Below are 26227 nucleotides of genomic sequence, written 5' to 3' on the forward strand. Positions count from 1 at the left end.
AGAAATTCCCTACAAAAGACGGTAGCAAATGTTAGAATTAAGGTGATGTCACATTCGAACGGTCTCTCCCTCCCCCCTTCCCCCTCAACAAAATAGTTGTGAGCAGGGGCCATGAATTGTACACCAGGTGCGGATCCAGAGGGGGGTGTCAAACCCCCCCCCCCCCCAGCTCTGTCAAAAAAAAAAATTATCATACAAATTCCTAAAAAATTATACTGGTATATGTCCGCCTGTTCAAATTACGGTACACCAGTCTGTAATCTAGTGTTACTAATCATCAAATTTGAACAGTGCCCCCTATTGAAATATGGAACCAGCCCCCACCCCCACCCCAGTTTTTGATTTTACGGAGGCCAAGTGTTTACATTTTCTGATTTTTTCGCTGATGAACCCCCTCCCCTGTGAAAATTCCTGGATCCGCCCCTGTACACTATTAGGTAATGTAGTGTGCACGATTGTAGGATTTTATCGGCACTCCCCTGGGCACTCCCCATTGTATATATGTACAAGAAAAGGAAGATACTTAAATTTTTTAAGATATTTTAAATTTGGGTTTGAGTATTTTTCTTGAGTACTTTCCATTAGCCATGATATCTACTTGGAAACATTGGGATTCTGTAACCAAGAAATTAAGCGTGACACGATGAAATAAGCCAGAGGAAAACATGGTCAATCTTTCACACAGAATAATTTGACTGAAACAAGTAAATTGGCTCAGATCTACATGTACATGTATTTAATATAAAATTTGCCATTGAAAATACAATTTTATTAAAAGTTCAAAAGAGTTCATTTCTAACATCACGTTGCCAGAAAACTAGAACATTTTATAGAAAGTCTGATTCATTTTAAACACCGCATCCACTTTAATAATTTGCCATTGGAAATATAGTTTTTTTTTAAATGAAAGAAGTGACTGTTAATTTGTACAGCACATAAATTCTGATAAGTTTAATAACTATATGGTGTACATGTATTATAAATGACAAACACAATTACATGTACATTAAAGTAGGTGAATCATATCCACATCATCTACGTTCATACCAACATCCATGACAGAAAACCTTATCGTATTTGCATAAATAATCTCAACAAGGCAAATTTGCACTTCACTGTAACACACATTGTTTTGATGTTCCAATGTATTTCACTCTCGAAGGTTATACGAAATGACAAAAACACTTCTAAATTGTATATAAATTCTTTGGAAGATTTGGAAACTTAAAACAAAGGGAATACAAATTCATCTTGATGTTTTATAATTACACATTGCACTCAGATGAATACATGCCTTTCGTGATTGCATGTGCTGTCCAAATCTGGTCTCAGATTATCATGATCATGACTAATCCTACGCATGCAAGAGTCATTTGACTATTAAAAATGTTCACATTTGATGTTTCCCATTTACCATCAGAAGCAATGAAATACACTTCTTGTATAATCCTAATGACTGCAACTTTCTTAAAAGGTACATATGATTGTTTGCTTCTTGTGCCTTTACTTTCGTTTGAAGCAACAACATTGCTAAAAGTCTGAAGCAGGGTGCATGACAACTAACCTGTTGAAGGCTGATTGGATAGTATACGTTTTAAGAAAACCGAGAAAATACATTCACTTTTTTGGGGTGTCTTGTAACTGGATTCCATTGCTAATGCATAATGTGCCGTGGACACCCTCTTTCAACACCACCTCAGTTTTCATCCACACGAAACAATTTCAGCTGGAATATTTTCATAGGGTATTAGGTACCACTCCTATCTTGACTCTGAGCAGAGTTTTGTCATTAAATCAATTCTTCTCCAGGTCATTGCAAATGATGCACATGGCTTTGAGTTAACAGTGTTTCAATTTTATCTGTGAATGTACATCGGTCCAGTGAATAAAACTTTCAGGTCCTGTTGTCCACAAAATTTTCACACAAAATTTGAGCCCTGCTAACGAACTCTTTGCACAGAGTAAGATGTGACAATAGCTTGTAGATTGACAACTAGTCTCTGTGGTTTCAGTAAAATATATAAAAAAAACATGTTTACATAATAAAATATGTATATTGCATTATTAATCTAGAGCACAAAATTGCATCATGACAAGTTCCAATTTAAGAGTACTGATTTCAACAATGAATTAATCATTATTTTTAAAAAAATATAACACTGTCTCGTTATTTTGTTACAATTGTTATATTATAATAATGCAATATATTTCATAATGCACTAATCGTCGGTTTCCCTTTTTGGTTTATTGGAACATTTGTTTGTTTATTTTAACAATCCTTTGTACTGATCCAGTGTAACCGGCACAAATTTGGACACCATGTGTTGGTTCAGTTGAGCTTGCCATTTGGGGTCGAGATGCATGTTGAGAAGATGCTTGGTGATAGATGTCTTGAGATCCTCTGAGGAAACAAAAGAAAAGAATATTCAAAATGAGACGAGCAAAATGGTGGTTAATCTAAACGCAGACTCAAAACGGCAGGCTCTTGCAGGCCGTTTAAAGTCTGATACTGGCAAGCGTGTAGATTGTCAGATTGACCTATGATGCAGGGTTCAACATTATTTAAATATCTACAAGCGTACTAAATATCAGAATCATGGGGCCCTTGTATGTCCTCATGTACACGTGTCAGGTCAGATCTTCTGTTTAAACGGTGGTCTGACTGTCTGAGGTACTTTCCTCTTCCACACAACAAATATCTTTACGCAAAGTATGTACATGTGTATCACTAATTTTATTCAGTATTCATAAGATAGAATTTTGCGTCGGGGTGATGTAATTCCTTAGGTTTTGCCCTTCACCGACGTATAAACGGTTGGTATAAACGGTCAGTATGTTACCTCCCGAGTGAAAGTTGGAAAAAAATCACTCGGGTGGGACTCGAACCCAAGACCTCCTACTTTCTAGTGTAGATGTCTTACCACTCAACCACCGAGCTAAGGGAATCAGTTGGCTGATTTGAATCTGATGTACATAGCAGCAGGTATAGCATTAACTATTCATAAGATGGAATTTTAAGTTGGGGTTATGTAAATCAATTTAGGTTTTGCCCCTCGCCAACATTTTTTTTTCCAACTTTCACTCAGGAGTAACACACTCATACAGTGTTAATACTTCGGGGAGGGCAAAACCTAATTTGATTAGAGTTTTATTCAGCATGCAGAGTCCAGTGGTCAAAAGGTTCCTGTGTTTGACTCATGCACGATGTTATTATGAGTCAATCTTGACAGGGGACACGGTGCTGGTGTTCTTGAGCAAGATACATTACTACAATTGCCTCCATTGAGTACATGTGGAGGGGGGGGGGCTGCAGACCAGATATTGCTGATCTTGAGCTTATAGCAGGAAAGTGTTCTCATGGCCTGATGAACAGGGGTAATAAATGTGAGCAATCTGAGAGTGTTGTATAAGAGTGCTATATGAACACTGCACTATGATCATCAAATATCTTAACATCAGCACAAGGTGTTGGGCGACAATGCGTTCAAGAGTTCCACCTAAACCTTTTCTTAAGAGGGATTACTGGGCAGTGTTGTAGGACTCGAGTCTAGGACTCGGACTTGAGTTGGACTCTAGTCACATTGGAAAATGACTCGGACTTGACCATGACTCCTCGAACTCGATGACTCGCGACTCGAGTCACGTAATTTCATCAAAAGTAAAAACCTAACGTAGGGATGGGAAAGGATCATTGAGGAATACTGTTTGGATGATAAAACATGGAGGGAAGGGTTGGAGGAAGATTTTTTAGGGATGGGAATTAAAAGGAAAACACATTTTGGCTCTAAACAACATGTACAACCACAACTATATACACTGGGATTTACTTAAAAGACAGAATGGAGGATTAAAAAATAATTTTTAAAAACGATTAGTTCGGTGAACAACTAAGAACAAGTGACTTGTGACTCGGACTCGGACTCGAGGCTTATGACTTGAGACTTGGCCTCGGATTCGGACTCGACGTTGGTAACTCGACTACAACACTGGTACTTGGTCACAGAGTCCACTGCACCTACCAGGTAATTCTGGGTTGACCACCCCAGGGTAGACAGGCAAAGGCCCCCATGAGGTGATGACATGAAGCTAGTCCCTCAGCTCAGGATGGCCCTTCATCTGTATGGCTAGGGTGTTGGAGTCGATGCCTGTACCGTCTGCTGTCTTATTAAGGATCATCTGGATGGACTTCAGATGGGAACCTGGGCAGGAAAAAAATAATTTATGAGATGTAAATTAGCCTTTTTTATATTTGATTTTTGTTTGCCCTTCGCTGACATATTTTGTAAACACTGTACACTTAGTGTTGTCCGAAGGCTTAGGTGGGACTCGAACTAATGACATGAATGACCTACACAAACAAAGTTGGGTTAAGCACTGCTTCATCAGACTCCAAACGGCCAGCTTGCCACAGCAAGCTCAGTGGTCGAGTGGTTAATGCGTCTGCACTAGGAAGCAGAAGGTTGGGGGTTCGTGTCCAACCAGAAGTAAGCTTCTTGCAAACCCTCGGACAAAACTCAATGTGTTCAGTGTTTGTAAAGGGCAACAAAAAAAAATACATATATGAAAAAGAAGATCAATAATTATATGGATGAAATCGAATAAAGTTGATTCCTACTTTCTAATTCACAATTTTGAATTTCAAAATTATCCACATAGAATTGAGATGCAGACCAATGCAAATGAGTCTCCACAGATGTTTGTCTTACCTGACTGGATAATTTTACCGAAGAAACTGGCCTTGTTCTCTCCTATCTTTTTGAGTCCTCGATGGGTAATCCCGAATCCGCTCAGTGAATGGACGTAGTTGTAGGCCCAAACAGATCCACGTAGGTCCTCAAACACTTTGTATCTATCATTGAAATATCATCAATACAATTATGATTAGCATTGAAATATTTACATAGAATCAGGGGGGGGGGGATGTCAGGGGAAGAAAAGGGGTTGGGGATTATATTCCCCCCCCCAAACAAAAATGGACAAACACACTTTCCCCTTCCCAATTGTCACATTTGTGGAAGACAGTGTTCTAGTGAAGGTTTCCAGTTTGCAGTAACACCATGTAGGCATGCAGAGTCTCTTTTTCTACCACACATCTTCCCAAAACAGACTTCTACATGGTGGTACCGCAAACTTTTACTAAACCATGCCACCACGTAGTTAGACCAAGTAGTTAGCCCTTGCAAATTGTCTTGCAAAGATTTTCCATCAACAAAACTGAGAATATGACAACATCAACTTAATCGTCAGGCAAGGCAGAGACTGATTTCAAATGACAACAACCCCAGAAAGTGAAGGTGAAACTCTGATCAGATGACAACCAACATTTGCCCAGGAAAGAAAAAAAAGGCAACTGATGAACAGAAATCAAATTGTGATTTGTGAATAAAAACTTCCATTTGACTTCATTCCTTATCAGATCAAATTGAATATCAAACAGAAGGGAAGTACAGAATTGTTGTATGGGTAAATAAATCAACATCCAGGGGAAGAACACAATTCATTTTGGGAAAAAAGACAACAAGGATTGATAGAAAAGAAAATCTCCTCTTTTTTGCTGTTGTCTACATCTACATATACCTTTGTACAAAGTAATATTAGTGCTTAAAGATGTTTTGAGTGAATATTACTTTCCGTCATCAGTAACATGACCAAATTGAAACCAACTACCAACTACCTGCTCCTCTGTCCAATCACATCCATGTACTGTCATTATCCCCAAAGCCATTTTCAGGATGTATTCATCAAGTTTATTCCCACGTGACTGGCTGAACCAACTACAGGATGAGTCAAAAAGAAAGTGACCGAATTTGAAAAAAAATGTTTAACATATTTGGCTCGTTCTATGTTAATAAAAAAACACGGATAAAGTACATCTTATCAGATTTGTATGACTCGTGACTCGGACTCGGACTCGAGTCCAACTCGAGTCACATTTTTAATGACTCAGACTGGGACTCGAGTCACTTTGACTTACAACTCGGACTCGGACTCGGACTTGGGCTACGGACTCGGACTTGGACTTGAACTGACTTGTGACTCGACGGAAATTACCGCACTGCACACATGCACATATATAATTTGATAGTTTTCTTTACTGTGCAATACATGTACAGGGCGCTCGATGTGGTGCATGCGTGGCCTTGGCCGGTTACCAATATATTGACCTATAGAAATCAATGTACTGAAACTTGTACCCCCCGCCATCAACACGCAATACTGCATTGGTGCAAGATTGATAGGGTAAGGTACCAGACTTTTCTTGTCAGACGTCCTGTCGTTCACACGTGTATTGCTGTCACATCACGATAACGCGAAATGAATAGTCTGCTGATCTGCCCATTTTGGTAACGTTACATGCAAGTTGCAACGTACATCGATCATGATGGCATCCACTCCAAAAATTGTCAATTTTGGATATCTTAACTTCAAGAGAAATGCCAATGGAAGATCAAGTGCAGAATGCAAGTTCTGCAGGAAGAAAATAGAGGAGAAAACCGGCACTACGTCCAACTTCAATCGCCACCTTTCACGTATATAGAAGTCTAAAAAAAGATATTTGAAACGCCTGAACTTTAAATGCAAAAGTTAGGCCAATACCAGTTTTGTCTGAATTGCCTTTATAACTGTTTTTGCAAATGAACTCCTCATTTTGTAAGAAAATTAGAGAAAAGCTGTGGGGAAAAATGAAAATTTACAGCACCTGAAATGTACGTATTCCGATACTATACCAAAGGTGACTCTGAATCTCTGAATTCCCTAAAATGTACGTTTTTTGATACAAAGAGGTGACTCGTGACTTGGACTTGGACTCAACCTTTGTGACTCTCTGACTCGGACTTGACCTGGAGGACTCAGGACTCGGACTTAGACTCGAGAAATGTGACTTGGACTCGGACTGGGATTCGATGTTTTGTGACTCGAATACAAGTCTGCATCTTATTGACTATTAACTGTGAAAATTTCACTTAAATTGCAAACTCTATTCCCAATTCATGTCTATTTCAATAAAATGATCACAAAACTTGGCTGTCCACCACTTATCAATTACCGTGTTGCGAACTGATAATACATCTCCCAATGAGGATAATGAAACATCAATTGTTTTCCCACCTCCATGAATGAACAAGAACTTGCAAAGGAAAAGATACAAAAATCACCATCGATATTTCAAAGAAAAAAGAGAGTTAACTTGCTTCTCATATTCAAAACACACAACTTGATAGTAAAAATTCTCTTGATTTCAATTATTAAAATCTCATTTGTATTTGGATACTTGTGTGTAATCTGTAATTCTGATCTCATTTAGCTTTCAATATTATCGCATTCCTTGTAAGAAAAAAAAATCTTGAGGGCGGGTCACTTTTTATTTTAATCACCCTGTATAACACAATGTGAACATGCATCTCTCATACACACTAAACTTAATTGTCTTCATTTTCTATCATCCTCTTTCTTTTTGTGTCTTTTCTTCTTGTACGGTAGCCCTCACATTGAGTGGCATTTATGCCTTGTGAAGGAACGACTTGCATAAAAAAAACAATTACATGTACACAATACGCATGTTTAATCTGGAGCCAATCATTAAAACTGAAACAAATTTAATTCTCAGATTCCACGTCAGTGCAAGTAGTGAAACTGACTCACATGCATCTGCTTTGGTTACAGGAACTGATACCACAAGATAGTCACATGCATTAAAATCTAACAGAAATGTTGGGGGAAAAGAAGGAAAAGAACAAGAAACTTTCTGTTTCAATTCCACTTTGCTCAAGGTCTTACAATCCCTGTAAGTATAAATCTGGAGTGATCTTGAAATAGAGAAGAACATTCTTTGCTGCATCTGAACAACATGTGGCTCACGGAGCTCAATGCTACATTGTGCATGAACTATGGGTGATGGCTACCAAAACAGCTCCACTCCATCAACTGGGTGGAATACTGACATTGAAAAGAATCTTGAGAACTATTACATGAGTAGAAAAAGATATCATCAAATAACATGGTTAAGTGTTGAAATCATTGCACCAATCGGTCATTCACAGTCATTCGAGTGAAGTCCATGCGTACAATCATCAACATCTACTTATCCAATCTGGCTGTGGCTGACTCCCTCTTCCTTATGACTTGCTTCATATTTGCAGTGTTTTCACCTATAGAGTCCAACTTATTGGTCAGCAAGGCAATATCAAGTGTCCTATACACGTTCCTTGCTACTTCTAATTTCTTTGTGGTTACCATAGCGGCTGAGAGATTCTCGGCAGTACGCAATCCTTTGACATTCAAGGAAAAAGCCTCTAAATCTCGGGCAGCAAAGATATCGGCAGGACTCTGGGTGCCAACAATTATTGTTGGTGTGATTCTTATTTTCTTACCATTAACAGATGTTGTCTTCAATAAAGTCTACTTTGGGATTCTTTCCATTATCAACATTGCCTCTTTGATTGCAACTCTTGCTTTGTACATCTATGTAGTACTGAAAGTGTGCAAGCAATCAGCCCTGTTTCCGAACCGTCCCAAGCGAGCAGGCAAGGTCCTCTGCATGGTTATCATCAACACTGCTGTTTTCTTCATTCTGAACTCACTGTACACTGCAGCTACAGTTATGATAATACATGCACATGCATCAAAGTATACTTCAACTGCTCAGATTGTTGCCAATCTGGAACTTGCAGAGACAATAAGTATTCTGAATATTTGCATTGCAATTTTGCAACTGACCAATAGCTCAATTAATTCCCTAGTCTACAGTGCCACAAACGCTGACTTTCGTGAAGCTGTAGTCAAGGCTTTCTCATTCCTGAAACTGTGCTGTCGTTGTTGCCCAAGACAGAATCCCAGCCGACCATCGCAGCCAGGGAAGCAGATTGAGCTTCATGTGATTCCGCGGGCAGAAAATGACCAAGAGCACCATGCTGCCAGGCCAAGCAGCAGCAAGCCACCAAGCCAAGGGCATGCACAACACACAGCGAGTCAGCAGTCACTGGACAGCTGTCGAGAACAATGTTCCAGGCAAAGCAACAGCAAGGCATCCATGCACAGTCAGCAGCATGTTCAAGTGCATGTTGAGGTACATGCAGAACCAGCAGGGACCCCAGCCCTTGCAAGTTCTCATTAGGAACAATGCTCTAGTCTGACTGACTGCAAGCTATCTATGCAAGGGGAACAGTGTGAACATCCAGAACCAGCAGAGAGCCAGCAGTCACTTGCAAGTACTCAGGAACAATGTCCTGGGCTGACTGGCACCGAGCCATCAGCACAAGGGCAGCAGTATGCACATCCAGCACCAGAAGGGATTTAATCTTTGAAAAGTTGTCAAGAACAATGTTCACTGGTACCTGATAGGTGCAAGCTGTCTTTAAGGGCAGCAGTGTGTAGAGTGAGTGCTGCTTTTGAACTTGCTCTGTTCAAAGTGTAGAGCAGATTTAAGGCCGTTTCATACATCTTCTTCATTGGAATGCCAATTAAGTATATTTGACATGGAGAAACATTAACAACACAATATGCTGGAGTTGAAATGTGTTTTACTTCAGCGAATTGCCAATACATGTACGCACCATGACAGCAGTAATGTGCAGGCCCGCCCAGAGCAGATTGCAACCAACTATCAGTAAAGGGAACAGCTGGTATTCATGCAATGTATGTATGTAAATGGTTCAGAAATTAACAAATCCCAACTAGTTTAATTATTTGAATCAAACTTTTGTTCGTGTTTAAAGGTAGAGTAGATCATTTGCAGCTATCCAAAAAGTAAGGCTTTTGGTTTTAATGGCACTAAACTCCCTGTGAAATCATTCTTTCTGGCATGCTGTCATTTTGAAGGAAACAATGAAAGAAAGCAATTTCCAACGATGCATCAAGTTAGTTCATGTAGTTGGTTTGTAAATTCGGTGAATCCATGAATATGTGCGCGCAAGCGTTGACACGACGCACACGCACACTAGGTTGCTATTATTCGTCAGTTCAGTGCATGACATCACGTAGCTGCAATTGACTGAATGAGAATGTGTCCCTGAGGCTGAATTCGGACGCAATATAAAACATGACTCAGCAACTTTTGAATTGAACCTGAGATCCTAGAATATAGTTTTGGAATATATTTTTATTAATGAATAGAGGAACTCAATGGTACTTTTGGAATATACTGCATTCACAGAGCTAAAACTTCATCGTGTTAGTTGTTAAGCACCCGTTTTTATATTTTGAGCACTTTTGTTGCTTCAAATGAAAAGAAATGCACAAATGACAAATGATCTACCCTTCCTTTAAATGAGCAAGTTTGTTACTTTTTTCAGTGTGAAAATATACAAGTAATGGTACTAACATATGGATAACCCTGAATTTTTTCCACTGTAAATAGGTTTTTATTTTAGGAACTATATTCCAAGTCTTTGGATGTTTCAGGCTTTAAAATATTCCGTATTCACGAGCAATACAGCGATGTAATGAGCTGGAACTTCAGTGTCACTGCTGTTTGAGGGGACAAAATGTAACAAAAGAGTTTTGATCAAGTTTGATGTGACTGCTTTGTTCATTAGCACATAGCATGCAGCCAATGAGATACTTAAATACATGTACAAACCTTTACACATGTACAATGCAATCAATTTTAGGTTCATAAATTATACAGAAAATCCCAAAGCTGTGAAGTGTAAATTACCTACATCGACATCACAGCAACATTAGAAACAATTGTGAACATGTGCACAGGCATTGCAAAAAAGTGTGCACAAAATGTGGCCATTACTTTCATACAAACACAGGGCTAGGATATTTCATGTTTTAGTGAAATTCATTTTACAGCCTTTTGATTCTGTTATTAACAAACCTTGACAAATCCCAAGCATGGAGCACAATACATACATACTCCTAAAAAGTCACAAACTGTATGGTTATTGTTATTGAGGGTTCAATATTTAGGGAGCAAACTCACCACAAATCCAAAATGTCTTGGGAGGTTTTGGATCTCAATCTTGAAGATCTCTGAGGTGAAGTGCTGTTGCGTCAGATAGTGATAAGGATCCGTTATGGCAGCGCCAGTCACTGGTACGTCAGAGGTGCTGGTGGAATGGTTATCTTGTGGGTCAAGACCTGATGCACAAATGAACAGATTAAAAAAAATGATATGGCTAGAGCTATATTGTCTAGGTCTTCACCCAAAACAATTACATGGGAACAATCTGACAATAGCCGTAGCCATAGCACTAGAAGCCCGTTTCAGACACAGCCTAAGTAACAGATCAACAAAGTTGCAATTTATGATTTAGGAGCATCTGATTCCAAATGTATACCAATCTTTGTGCATACATGTTGCGCAATGTGGATAACTTTTTTGAAGACCATATAAAGTGCTGGTTTTGTTTTTCGAAGTTTCTTGAAAAATCCTTTAGCATGGAGAAATCCATTGTATAGACTTTTTTGCTGCAGAGCACAGATATATAATATACGAGACCATTGTAGGCTTTAGATGTACAGTATGGGATTTAAGTCTGGTGTATTAAAGGTGTCTACACAGCTACTAGTTGGAAAAAAATGTAGTTGTAGTTAAAAGCCCGGTTCATACTTCACGCGAAAGCGAAAGCGAAGCGAAAATCATGACGTCAACAATACATTCGAAGGGTGTCCACCATTGTTGACGACATGAATTTTGCTTGGCACATGTTTTCGTGTGAAGTATGAACCGGGCTAAAGTCAGCAATTTGTACTCCACTTCTGTCAATAGAGCGTGCAAGTTGACCTCAAAAACCTAGGTGATTTTACTAGGTTTATCCAGTCAAGAGCAAAGAATGGGTTCTGAACAAGAAAGAAAATCATTCCAATTTACAACACATTCAAAAAATATTGCAAGTTGATTACTATAGTAAATTGAAAAAATGTGGACCTCCACTTCCATTCACCGGGTGAATTGGGTGAATTCAAACACGGGAGTCTGTGGCTAGACTAGTCAGTGTTTGGTACCAAGATGTTCACATGAAAAGTGAATGTGAACTGGTGAGACCTGCATGCTCTATAATTGTACATAATATGTGTAGCACCACTAGTCTGTTGTATTACATTATGAGCTCCATGTCTGTATGATGTTTAAATGCAAAGCAATATTCTAATATTTCTTCTAGATGGACTCAAGGGTACTTCGAATTGAAAAATCAATGATGTAAAATATGAATGTCGTTGTAAAGTTAGCATCATACAAGATGTATCTTAATTTGCACAGTATCCGAGGAATTGCTGCTTTTTATATGTTCATTAAAGCTGCTATTTCCTTGTGTAATTTAAAACTCTAAACACAAATAATACAGAAATGTACTATCACCAATTCGGTGTTTGAGCTCTTACGTCTTTCTGATATCTAGTAATATTTGAAGAAAAAAAAGTTGCAGGACAAACCATGTTTCTAAAGTCACATACTTTTTATAGGACAAGCAAATTTGCGTGTAAAAGCAAGAGCAGTGATAAAATAAATAAAATTGTACACTAGCAACATTTAAACAAACAGTGATTTTCCTGAATTTTGTATTTAAAACCTAATTCTTGCTTGTACAAATGTAATTGTTGAAAAATCCCTACTGAGTAAAAGAGCTTGCTGGTCAAAGTTGAAAGTACAAACATATACCCTCAATATTCATGCCACAAAAGTAAGCCAACATATTGGTTAGCAAAGGGGATGACAAGGGTTTAAGTCTTTTGTGGCTTGTTTCTTTCTTTTCAACAATTAATTCCTGACAGACATAATAGACAATGCACAATATGTATACCTGTCAATCTTTGTGTGTGTTGCATTCTGATTGGTTGGAATTGATCAGCAGTAGCTACTAATAGGCCACGCCCCTCGACAGCCAATCCAATCAAACATGAACGCTGATCTACGGCTTTTGCAAAATGGAAACTTCTGTGAAAATACTTACTTTTGTAAGCGCCAAGCCGGAAACCAACAGTGTTATCTGTCAATGAAAATAAGAAGACATGATACTGAAACTTTTGCACAATTTACCCAGGCCATGTTTCATGAAGACCTGACAAGAAATTAGGGGAATAACTGAGAAAAAAATTCCCGAAACTTTCTGTTGCGGTTTTCATAACAGGCGCATTATGTACATGTGTGCACACTTGATATCCAGGCGAGGGGGTGCTTGTGAACGGAGCGCATACACACAAAAAATGAAGAGATTGCATAAATAAAAATATATGCCAGTTTCACTCACCGATGCCAACTACACTCTTGCCGATGGTAAACTCACACTTGTTGCGATAACTCTCTAATACTGGCTGTGAGTGTGCAAACAAACAATGAAAATGAAAGGAACAAATCAGACATCTCCAATGTCAGGAATATTTACCCCACAAAAGATTCACATGCTGTATAGTTTATCTAACAAGAAATCCAGGTTGAAATATAAATTTAGTACAAGTAAGGTGACTCTATCTATCTACCCGAGTTCAAAGATCACACCAGTCAAGCTAACCTAACACTATGTGCCAATGTGAACTATCATTGAGATTATAATTCATAAAATCATTCACAATACTACAAATAAATTTAAATAAAATCTATATTTTTATCAACAAATATTTGTCACCTAGCTTACTCACCGATGGCTTAATTGGCTGCAACTCACATTCCATCCCACTGTGGTTCTTCCTGTCAATCAAATGAAGAGTGCACTATTAAACATGAGGGTGTGGGTTCGAATCCCATCCCAACAGGCTTGTGAATTTCTTGTGGTAACCAAAGCTATATATGCACAAGATTCAAACTGGCCCACTAACCTTTGCAAGCTCTGTTATTGAGTGGTTAAGATGTCTGCACTAGTAAGCAGGAGGTCATGGGTTCATATCCCACCCAAGCAAGCTTGCGGAATCTTTGCTCGTAAGCTCTCAGACAGCACTGAATATACAGTGCATTCAAATTTACATTGGTGAAGGTCAAAACCAGGTATTCACATTTACAACGTAAACAATTAATTAAACTCATTGATTGTGGCACCTGCTACATGTATATCAGATTGGGACCAGCCAGCCAACCCCAGCAAGCCTGGTGGTCAAGTAGTTGAGACATCTGCACTAGGAAGCAGGAGATTGTTGGTGCGAGTGTCACTCGAGCAGCTTATGAATTGTGAAGTTTTGGTTTTGTGTTCATTTTTCTGCTTTTTGTTTGTAAACATTTTTTTTACCAACTTCCCCCCCCCTTTTAATCTTTGAGACTTTTGTGTGTGGAAAGGAAGTTTATTTCAGAAGTTGACCCAAAGTTTGCTGAGTTTTAATTGATTCTCAAGAAAAATGAGGCATCATTTTCTGGACTTTTAATGAAATTTCAGGGCAGCTGTACTCCTGTACATGTAAGTCCACTTGCCAGAAAACTGTGTCTGGAAACAGTTTTTTGTCAACGAAGATCACATTTCCATTCTGGCCCTCAACCATCCCGTGTCTTTGGCGAGTAGCTCACCTTTGTTGCTTCAGCCAGGGAGACATCTCCCCAATGTTCCGTTGCAGCATCTTGGATAAATTCCTCAGAAACTCCCTGGTGTTGGTCTGTTTGGTGGATAGCTGGTCCTCATACGGCTGGTTCCACAGTGGAGTCACCATGCTGTTTAATCTGTAGATTGGGAAAAGATGTGAAAAGCACATTCAGTATTCCAGAGTCTTAACAAATTTTGGAAAAGTGAATAGCTCAACTGCTCTAAGCCTTTTGCGATATGGCAGACACAATACAAGGGTGTTATTTGATTTGGGTATATTGGGGTAACTTATGCAAAAGACTAGACCCAAACCAAATAGCGCCCTCGTATCGTGTCCACCGTATCTCCAAAGGGTAATGGATTGTGTGTGGAACTTGTCATCTTTCTACATACAACCATTCTCCTAACTACAGTTCATAGTTCTGGTAGTGCATGAGCAAATCAAAGATTAAGCTTGAAACAATGAGGGTAATGTGTTCAACTTAGACAGTTTATCAGATAAAATAAGAACCATCTGAAACTGTGAATCGCACACACTCTACATAGACATGCAACCTTTAATGCTGTACCTTCTAGGGAAAAAAAAACAAGGAAAACTGTCCACATAACAGTTTTGCTCAACAAATGCCAGATGAGGTACTGAATTTACTTTCAGTTCCGTGCTATTTTCGAGTTTCATCCCGAAAAACAGATTTCTTTACCAATCTGCTATTTTCAAGCAATACAAAAGTTATTCACTTTTGAATGAAACACCAAACACAAAAAAGCTCACGTTCAGTTATTGAATTATTACTTTACAATTCCAAATTATTGGCTGCCAAACATTATTTCTGTTCTTGCTGGATAGGCTGGTTCCCCCCCCCCCCCACAATCAGTATCAATAATGTACGGACGGGAGCCAATCTGTTGGCAAAGCTGGTCATCAGTTTGGGCCAAGAACAAAAAGAAAAGTTCATGGGTAATTTCTTAGTATAACATTTGATAGCAGAAGTCTAAGTACACTTTCAATTTCAAGCAAGTGAGTGTAGGAATTCCATGGTTTCAAATCTTTGTTGATGCAGTGACTGTTTGTATCTGTATTTTAAATGTCTTTCTTGATTATCCAAACACCAAATCTAAAGCTTGTGTCAAGTTTCTATATGTGAGATATAAATAAATATGTTGTAAGCAAAATTACGACCTGAAAGATTTTGTGTCATTTTTTGATCTGCATCTAATTTTATTCAGTTATAGATAATGCAAGGGTTACGTTATGTCTGTGATCTTTTATAAGCTGTAAAACTCTGTAAAAAGTGAAGAGTGCCATTTCACTTTTTCTTATTAAAGTAACCTAGATATGAGCAAAACCTTTACGACGGATTACACAATGTACATGTACAGTACATGTAAAAAAAGTCTTGAAGAGAAAATAAAAAGTTATTCTGAAGCACATCTGTGCCAAAGTCAACTGTGAAACTCTATTGTCTACTTTGGTTTAGTATGCATTCAAAACAAGGAACAAAGAACTAATCCTTACAAATCTTAGAGATAAAAAAACACTAAGGGGAAAAATGCAGAAGCTTTTTGTTTCAACTACACATTGCTCCAGGTCTTATATTCGCTGTTAGTATAAACTGGAGTGATCTTGAAATAGGACAGAACACTCTTTGCTGCATCTGAATAAAATGTTGGATATGGAGAACGATGAAGTTGAAAAGCACCTTGAGAACTTTATCACAATCGATTATTTTTGTTTTACAGTTTTACACAAATAACTTAGAAAAACAGCAAAACGGTCAGTATTGAATACACACTGTTTTTTTATTGTAGTGTCATAGTTAACAGTCCGTGGTGCATTTTGTGAAGGTGGGCAAGGGGGTGGAGGGGGACCCTGCTTTACACGAGTGTTGGCTCGGCATAATTAATGCGTGGTGTGATTCCTGGTGAGGACCCTGACCCCCTTCTCATGCCATTCAGTTGGTGGGGCTTAAATAGTTGCAAGCAAAAATGGCGCTGGAATACTGCAAGGGAGGGCATTACTTTTCACAATGGATACAGGATGGTAAGACGTTTGATGAAGTTGCAGATATTTTGAAGGAAATTGGAGTTTAAGTCGACGCGGCTCTTCAATAGCTAATTCGCAAATTCTGTCGTGAGAACGAAAATGTAAGGAGGGCCCAGGCAATGACTCGATCCCTAGGATGCATTAACATTCCTAGGTGCATTGCTTAATTGCCGAACCTAAATCAAAAAAATGGTCGGCAAGACTATTGACCGTTTTGTCATTGTCATGATTTTGTAAAACAACACTCTAAAAATAAAGCAACTAGCCGTTTAACGCTTTCTACAATAAAAAACAACAACAAAAAGTATTTTTTGTGTGTGACTTAATACCGTTTGACCGTTTTACAAAACTGTAAAATGACAAAACGGTCAATAGTTCGTTCACGGTTTTTGTTTTTGAGGAAATCCAAAACGGTAAAACAAAATAACGGTATGTCCTGGGATTCAAGTACAAGGAAAAAGCCTCTAAATCTCGAGCAGCAAAGATATCAGCAGGAGTCTGGGTGCCAACAATTATTGTTGGTGTGATTCCGATATTCTTGCCAGAGACTGTCTTTAAAGACATCATGTTTTGGATTAAGTTCGTTACCAACACTACCTGTTTAGTAGCCACTCTTGCTTTGTACATCTTGGTAGTAGTTCAAGTGTGCAAGCAAACAGCACAGTTGCCAAATTGTCCCAGCAAGCAGGCAAGCTCCTCTGTATGGTTATCATCAATACTGCCATTTTGTTTCATTCTGAACTCACTGAACGTTTCAGCTGCAATTATTTATACTCTGGGAACAACTTATACTTTGCCTGCCCAAGCTATTGAATATCTAGAACTTGCAGAAAATCTTCAGACTTATCAATAGCTCAATTAATTCCCTCGTCTACAGTGCTGACTAACGCTGACTATTGTGCAGCTGTCGTCAAGGCTTTCTCATTCCTCAAACTGTGCTGTCGTTATAAGATGGAATTTTTGCGTCGAGGTGATATAAATCAACTTAGGTTTCGCCCTGCACCAACGTTTTTAAACACTGTATACTCAGTGTGTTACCTCCCGAGTGAAAGTTGGAAAAAATCACTCGGGTGGGACTCAAACCCACGACCTCCTGCTTTCTAGTGCAGATGTCTTACCACTCGACCACCGAGCTAACGGGATCGGGTGGCCGGTTCGAATCTGATGTACATAGCGGCGGGTACCGCATTAACTATTATAAGATGGAATTTTCCGTTCGAACCAGCCATCCAATCCCGTTAGCTCGGTGGTCGAGTGGTAAGACATGTGCTGTCGTTGCTTCCCATGACGGAATCCCAGCCGACCATTGCAGCCAGGGAAGCAGATTGAGCTTCATGTGATTCCACAGGCAGGCAGAAAATGACCAAGAGCACCATGCTGCCAGGCCAAGCAGCAGCAAGCCACCAAGCCAAGGGCATGCACAACACACAGCGAGTCAGCAGTCACTGGACAGCTGTCAAGAACAATGTTCCTTTTTCTCAGTGCTTGCACACGCGGTACACAACGCATTGATATTCGTGTATGAGGCAACTTTCTCTCGGGAGGTAAAGCCCCTGTCACACTGTCTGCGATCTTATGTGTGCTCTTACTGCATCCTTGAAAAATGTAGCTGGGGTGCAAAAACAACTACTAGATCGCAGCGACAACTACATAGGTCGCCAGATGGGCGCCGGAGGGTCTTAATGGTCTCCGATGAGCGTCAAGGTCTTTGAACATGCCCAAAACAATCGCAACACCTCTGCGCTCTGGCCAAGGCGCCACAATGACGCAACTCGAGGGGCTGTGCGAGCGTGAATTGTGCGACATTGAAGTGGCATTGAGGCAGCCTAGGCGCAAGACAGTTGATGTAGTCTCCATGAGAAAGTAACTCGACTGCGATGAACTTGTAGAATAATTTTGAAACTGGACTGTGTATTGACCATTTTGTCGTGGTATTTATACAGCGCAAGTGACGTCACATGAGCGTATTTTGCCAAGGTCTTTGAACATGCCCAAAACAATTGCAACACCTCTGCACTCTGGCCAGGGTGCCGCAATGACGCAACTCGGGCGCTGTGCGAGCGTGAATCGTGCGACATTGAAGTGGCATTGAGGCAGCCTAGGCGCAAGACAGTCGATGTAGTCTCCATGAGAAAGTAACTCGACTGCGATGAACTTGTAGAATAATTTTGAAACTGGACTGCATATTGACCGTTTTGTCGTGGTATTTATACAGCGCAAGTGACGTCACATGAGTGTATTTTGGTCGAATAGAGAGCGTGACGCGAGCTACTAGGACGTATCAACAGCGAGCAGAGCGTAGTGTGAGCGCAGTGACAGCGCAGCGGCAGCGACTAGATCGAGTAATTGAGATTGACAGGGGCGCATAGAGAGCGAGTTGAGCACATCGTAAGCTTGGGAAGAGCACAGTATGAGAGTAGCTTGAGCTTCTTTGATACAGAAAGTTGTCATTTTCTTGCGTCCTTGCTGCGATTGTAAAATTTATGAAATATTTTTGGTCGCCATAAGGTCTCCTATGAGATCGCATATAATGTGACAGGCCCTTAACACACCGAGTAAACAGTGTATATACATCGGAGAAGGGCAAAACCTAATTTTCATCTGCAAAAATTCCATCTTGTGATTGGCGCATATTACCGTGAAACACCTTACTGGTAACGAGAAACATTCACAGCATATTATCAAGAATAGAAAAGTATTTTACTTTAACATAGGGAATTGTCAATACATGTACTTCCTGTGTCATCAGTAATGTGCAGGCCCAGAACAGATTGCAAGCAACTGTCAGTGTCACATTCCCTGGTTTGCCCCTCCCCAAGAAATATGACCCTCAGAAGTCTGGTACACCCGTCACACAAAATAAATTGTCACACAAAATAAATTGTCAATTCACTCGACAATTTATTTTGTTCGACGGTGTACCAGACTACTGAGGGTTATATTTCTTGGGGAGGAGCAAACCAGGGAATGTGACAAATGGGGGCTCGTCCGGGAAATGAAAACACAAATTGAGAAAAGCCAGTAGTCTCAGGTGTGTGGTTATACACGATACTTCAAGATTGATACAGGGTGAGTTAAAAAAAAAGTGGAACTAAAATCCCAAAAATTATATTTCATATTTAAAAAAATATGTAGCATCAAAAATAATGAAGGGAAAGCAAACATCTAAAGGTACTTTAAGATGAAAAAATGGATAAGTAAAGTGGTAAATCCATTCAGAAAATATCACCATTTAAACACAATGACCCTAAAAACCTGTCTCCTCAAAAAAAAAAAAGATTTCAAGAATCATGGTCACAATTGTCTTGAAACATCTCCAGCGATAAACTCTCAGTTTAAGCATTAAAAAGGTTCAACAGAATCACTTTGAAGGCCTGTCCTTTAACAAAAAGTAGATTTCATAAATCATATTGTTTGCCTTACCAGGGTTGTTAATAAAGATATTGTATCACAGTTGGTGACATTTGTTGAAACAGGTATTCTGTGTCATTTTCTTTGTTGTTCCAAACAGTCAAAACACACAATAAATAACTTCTTTTTTTGGACGAGACAGGTTTTAAGGTCATTGTGTTTAAATGGTGATATTGTTTGAACGGATTGAGCAATTTCAGTAGTTTTTTGCAGCTAAAAGTAGTTTATGAAATTGGCTTTCAAGTCATTAGTGTTGGTGCTACAATTTTTTTCAATTTAAAGCATATTTCATGATTTTTTGTTTTGTTTACTCACCCTGTATGTCTCTGCAAGAGATTTCTGTGGTTTCATCGAAATTAGGTATTTTCACATAATTGATTGCAAAATGATTGTGTGACCTGTTCATGACGTGCAAGTATTTCATCTGGAAGATCCTTACTTGGTGTTGCCATGGTGATACGTCATCAGTGTGCTCTGCATCCAGTGTGTGTTCCACAGTTGACATCCTTCTACATCTACATCTATGCAGGTACTCAACAAAGTCCACTTCTGGATGTTAACGCTGAGGTGAAGCTGAAGGTGCATGTGAAGCAGGGGGAAGCTTGTGCAGAAAAAAAAATTTTTAGTACGAGTAAAAAAAGCTCCAATCTTGGAGCTACTTGGGCAGAGATGTGTGCCCTGAAGACGTGCACTGATGGAACTGTGATGACGTCTGCAGGGAGGGCATTCCAGAGCCGGACTGCTGTAGGCATGAAGGAGAACTTGTAGATGTCCTTGCTAGAACCTTCAAACTCTGTCAACACCAAGGAAGAAAGGAAAACAAGTTATTTTAACATCTTAACCTTTAAATTAGTAAATTTTAGTACATATATTGTTCTAATTTGTTATTTTTGAAAAAGTCATTGTTTGAAAAATTTGGTGGACAGTAATTCTGAAATTTTAGAAAATTTCCCCACCCAAAAATACAAATTTACAAAAGATAAAAGTAGGGAGGGGGATTTACACACCCTTCGTGTGTGTAAAAGTTTTCACCAAATAAAGAGAATGGTCAAGAATAATTCTGAACACTTTTGGTCCTGAATAATAGAGGGTGATTGGCAATAAATATTTTCAGGTTTTTGGAGAAAAGTTCAATAATGAACTTAGTGTCTAACATTAAATGCATTAGATAAAATTACCTCCAAGCAAATATGCAGTCCGATCCTATGCCCCCTGTCTGTCTGGCCTCAACTCCATTTTCAAAGCTGATAATGAAATAAAATGAAATCAATAAACATTTCACTGCAACTTTCCTATAAAAAATACAGCCCTGGGTTCTTAGTTGCGGCAGGTACAGTGAACTTAAAACGACAATAGGTCCTGACCCTGCTGACTATACTACTTCCAGTTTCACAACTGTGAAACTTGACAGTTCAAGTATGGCTATACAATCATTGAGCCATAAAAAGACTAAAGTCTTACCCAACAATATATGCAAAGCAATAAAAAGAATACCCCGGAAAGATTCCCATACCGGGACATCACTCTGTCAAATTATCTTGTCAACAAAGTCTAGTGCGGTTTTTTTCAGTAGGCAATGCATTGGGAAGGCTAGGCCTAGGACCTGTGAACGTTTACGCGTCTATGTTTACCGGTTAAATGCTTCTGATCTGACTTTTTTTAGGACATATTCTCCCTTTAATGGCGGCATTGGTAACTGTAAGGAAAAAATAGAGGTGTCAAGATATGGGAATCTTTCCAGTACGCCGAAAGGTAGTTGAAATTTGAGAAATACATAGTCCAAACTTACATTATGATTATGTACAGGACTCGCCTACCGCATCGCAGCATTATATCGGGATAATCAACCAACAGGTGGCGCTCTCCACGATTAACGGTGTCAAATACAAACTCGTTTACGTAGTATCGAGCGGTACGCACTAATGGGTACATAGTACAGGAAAGAAAGTTACAAATAAAGTTAACCCTGGGGACGAGGTTGCGAAAAAGTTTCTGAGTCTGAATTTTCCCATCATGCACTGCGAAATCCCAATTCCTTTCTCGATAGGATTTGGGAAATGGGAATCGAATATTCGTTTTCCGTTTTGCTTTCGAAATAGGAAGTGGAATCGTTATTCGTTTTCCGTTGAGCTGTCGAATAGGAAAATGGGAATCGTTATTCGTTTTCCGTTGAGCTGTCGAATAGGAAAGTGGGAATCGTTATTCGTTTTCCGTTTAGCTGTCGAGAATGGATTTTGGATTCGAAGTCTGTTAATGTTGTCCTATTTTTGTGCGGGAAATTGGAAATACGTTAGTTATCCGTTGTTCTTTTTGCTTAGGAATTTGGAAATGGGTTTCATTATCCGTTGTTCTTTTTGCTTAGGAATTAAATTGTTTCGTTTAATCCGCTTTTCTTTTTGCTTAGGAAATGGAAAACGGGTTTCGTTATCCGTTGTTCTTTTTGCCTTGGGAACTGAAGTGGGTTTTGAGATTGTACTTGACACCGTTAATTGTGAAGAGCGCCTCCTGTTGTTCGCGGAAGTGAACATACAGCTCATGCAATTAAACTCTTTAAGGCGAAGTAAAAAAAACCCATGTTTCTCGTCCCCGCCCACTTCCTTTTTGGGAGGCCGCCTGGATTTTTTTATTATTTTTTATTTTTGAAAAATGCAGTAAAAAAACACTGAAAAAGTCTACAATTTCATTGTAAAATAAATTGTAGACCAATACAAGCCTAAATTAATGTAGCGCGTTGAGGTAGTTTTTTTTTTAGTGTTTAAACAGTACATTGCTTTTGCTATTTGTTATTATTTTACGATTCCTCTCCAATTTCATCTGAGTTTGGTTGTCTAGTCATAATAAACTATTTTTCCAAATTTCAATTCAAGGCAACATACTTTACTTGAGTTTTGCCGGAAACTGAGTGTGTTTTTTTAGTAATAAAAGTTATTCGCCGTTTTTTTGGATATGATGTTATTTTTTTTATGACTCTCCGACTTTGAAAATATTGTGTTACCTATGATAACCAGTCAGTAGATATAATTTAAAAAAAATCATTAACAATATACTTGTAATTTATTTCTGAATACTGAATTTAATTTTTCGGTATAATGCAGTCAAATTAATAAGTAAAATAAAGTATTACTTCTCTTTTCAACTCAACAAAATTGTCTTTATCGTCATTTGTCTGATGTACTTCATCTAGTTTCTCCTCAAAATAAAATATTATGAAATCGATGTCAGTTTTTTGTTCAAACTGCAGTATCCTGCCACTGATCTGTTTACTAAGCTCTGGAGAGCTATTTGATTTTCTTGTTAAGCTGAACATTTACATTTTTCAATTGCTTTTTCTAAACATCTACAATCGATCACAAGACTACCGTTTATTGATCTAAAATACAATCTTAAACTAAAACTTAAGCAAATATAAAGTAGACTACATATATAGAACTCTATTTAAACAACTTGCCATGTTTCCCAAAACACTTGTACAATGTAGCGGGTGGATATTTAATTACAAACATCAGACATTTGCCTCTTCAATATAAATAGATCTGCTCAAAGTTTGCACTGTATGTTCAAAATTCGGCGAAAGAATTTCAGGGAAACTTATTTGTAGCATTTCTTTTTGTCCAACAGTTATCTGTGTCAAATATCACATCTTGGTTTGGGAAATGATTACATTTTCAATAATTATTACAAGGTTAACACTTGGAATTTCATTTCTTTCTGTAGTTTAAATGATTTTTTAGTTTTGAGGTTTTTGGAAAGAATAGATAAAACTGCAAAAGTGCAACTAAGATTTATACCTTCACTGTGACATTTCAAACATATCTGAGCCTCTACTAACTTTCAATTTTTTGTTCGAGAGAACGTCTGGCTTTGGTTTACCTTGGAAACAATGTAATTCACATGCTGTCTTTGATAATTGAATTTGACCTTGAACCTTGACATTAGACCTTAAATGTGACCTTTGACCTTGACATTATGGGTACCAAGTCAATGTAGACTTCCAGGGATTAGGCAAATAATTAGTGCGGACACCATTTTAAATTTTAATCCGTAATGACCTTGACCTTTAACCTAAAGGGTCCAAAATCAATAGGCTTCAAAGGCATCCAAAGACCAATAAATGTACCAAGTTTGAAGATGATATGCACGGTAATTGACCTATCACAGTAGAATGGTGTCAGAATCGCGTCAACGCAGCTTGTGAAATATTGTCCAATTACATGATGTACAAATGGACGCAGAACGCGCAAAATCTGCGACAAACCAAAATTAGTGTGCAAAAACTCCTTAGGGTTGTCTAACTCCCAAACGGCGATAGGTCAATTCTGGAGATGTGCTGCGAAACCCATCTTATTTTTTAACCCACAATGACCTTAACTTTATATGGGGTCCACATGTCAATCGACTTATTTGAAACCCTATTACCTATCCAGATATTAATTTTGAAGATGATATACCACGTAATTCTCACCATATCTTACGCACACCAAAATATTGCTGGCACATACATGTACATGCACAGACAAAAACAGGCAGAAACAGTACGCTCTTTCAGCACAAAACAAAATTCTACTTTCTTTAGGATACTAAAGTTGACTTATTGAACAAAAAGTATTACAGTGAAAATCAATATTTTTAATGTATTTTACAGAAATAAAATGCTCTAACAAACTGCTCCATTAAAAAAAAATCAAGTTTCTAAAAGAAACATTTTGAGATTTTTCAATTTGCTTAATGGCAATAAAATCTAAACCTAATTTGAAGTTCAAATATTTCTTGACAATTCATCCTTCAATTAAAAATAGCGTGAGCAGTAATTCAAGACTAATGCAGGAAGATAAGGCAAGTTTACAGGAGTGTAGTTACTTAACACTCATGCTGTTTGCAAAAAATAAGAAATGAATTCATAAAACATTCTGCAAAATATACTATCTGACTATATTCTGAATTTAAATTTTCATTTACAATATTTCAGCAACTGTACGCAAGTTTCGAAGTGAAGTTTTATGACCCAATGCGGCCATGAGCTGTAGAGAGGTTATTCACATACAAACATATAATGTTTGCAACATATTATGTTTGCGAAAGAATTCACACTGATCTTCCCTTTTCACACTAGAGCTTCTTGACCCGGGTTAAACTCAACCCTGGGTGAACCCAGCGCCGCCCTGGGTTGAGTATTGATTTCTCAACCCCGCGTTAAACCCCGCATCGTTTCACACGTTTCGTGCAAATCAAGCTTATCATGCTCATTACTTCTGTTTTGAACCTTGGCAAGAATTTAAACCTGGGTTGATAATGTCAACCCTGGTGTGGAGCAGGGTTGAGTTCAACCCGGGGCGCTATCAATTTCAGGGTTGACGCAGGGTTGGAAATCTTAAAGTGTGAAACAGTGCATGTTTTCAAACCTGTGTCAACCCCAAGATTTGTTTAGTGTGAAAAGGGCTCAACATGGGGGACCTTACCTCTGGGATCTGACTAAATTCAAATCTTGGACATTGGGATTGGTTTATCATGCTGAAATGTTCATCGTCTGGTTTCCGTTGCCACAACCCAGTCGTCGGTTCGAAAGCGGCATTGGGGGCAATCATGTTCCCTGTGTTGTTGGTGGGCGTAAGAGTGCAGGACAAGTCAAGGGGTACAGACCCTTCTCGGGAACAGTTTCACAATTCCTATCAATGTCGCGGTGACGTTTTTACTTGAAACATTTTCTGAAGCCAGCCGTCTTTCTGGCAATCTGAGATCCAAAGCCTGAATGTCACGCCCGCTGTGTCTGTTTCCAACAGCTCCCCTGATTGGCTGCCGGGAAAGCTGACTGCAACTTCTGGTCATCCTCATTGGCTGAGCCGATGATTTCAATGGACCAATCACAGTGGAGCTTGCTGGCACGGGTTGCTCCATTATAGCCATGGGTGTGTTTGGGATGGTACACACAGCTGCGTTGCTTGTTTTCTGCTGTCCGAAAGTCAGATTTCAGAGGCAACGCTTGTTGTAGTCGCTGAGCCTGTAGAAACTCCAGCTGCAGGCGTAGATGCTGAAGCAAGATGCGTTTCTGGATGTCCGTAGGAGACTCCATAGCTTCTGAAGAACTGACGACACCTGCAGTCAGTGAAGACTGAAGGAGGGATGGTGGAACCTGGACAGAAATTAAAAAAATTATAAAAGTTAAATAAAACAGGTTTTTTAATTGGCTTGAGAAACATTTTGAGGCACGCAGGGAAGTTTGGGTAGAACAGGCAGGGCTGTTTCAAGGGAGTAACAGGCAGGGCTGTTTCAAGGGAGTAACAGGCAGGGCTGTTTCAAGGGAGTAACAGGCAGGGCTGTTTCA

The 26227-nt window shown here is 38.9% G+C and overlaps 2 pseudogenes; both read right to left on the reverse strand.

Annotated features, from left to right (window-relative positions):
• Positions 1-714: 714 nt before the first annotated feature.
• LOC119743344 lies at positions 715-25490 on the reverse strand (annotated as a pseudogene).
• Positions 22965-26227, reverse strand: part of LOC119742694 — a 28345-nt pseudogene continuing 25082 nt past the window's right edge.

The sequence above is a fragment of the Patiria miniata genome, unplaced genomic scaffold (genome assembly GCF_015706575.1).
Source record: "Patiria miniata isolate m_02_andy unplaced genomic scaffold, ASM1570657v1 HiC_scaffold_6, whole genome shotgun sequence".
Classification (NCBI taxonomy): domain Eukaryota; kingdom Metazoa; phylum Echinodermata; class Asteroidea; order Valvatida; family Asterinidae; genus Patiria; species Patiria miniata.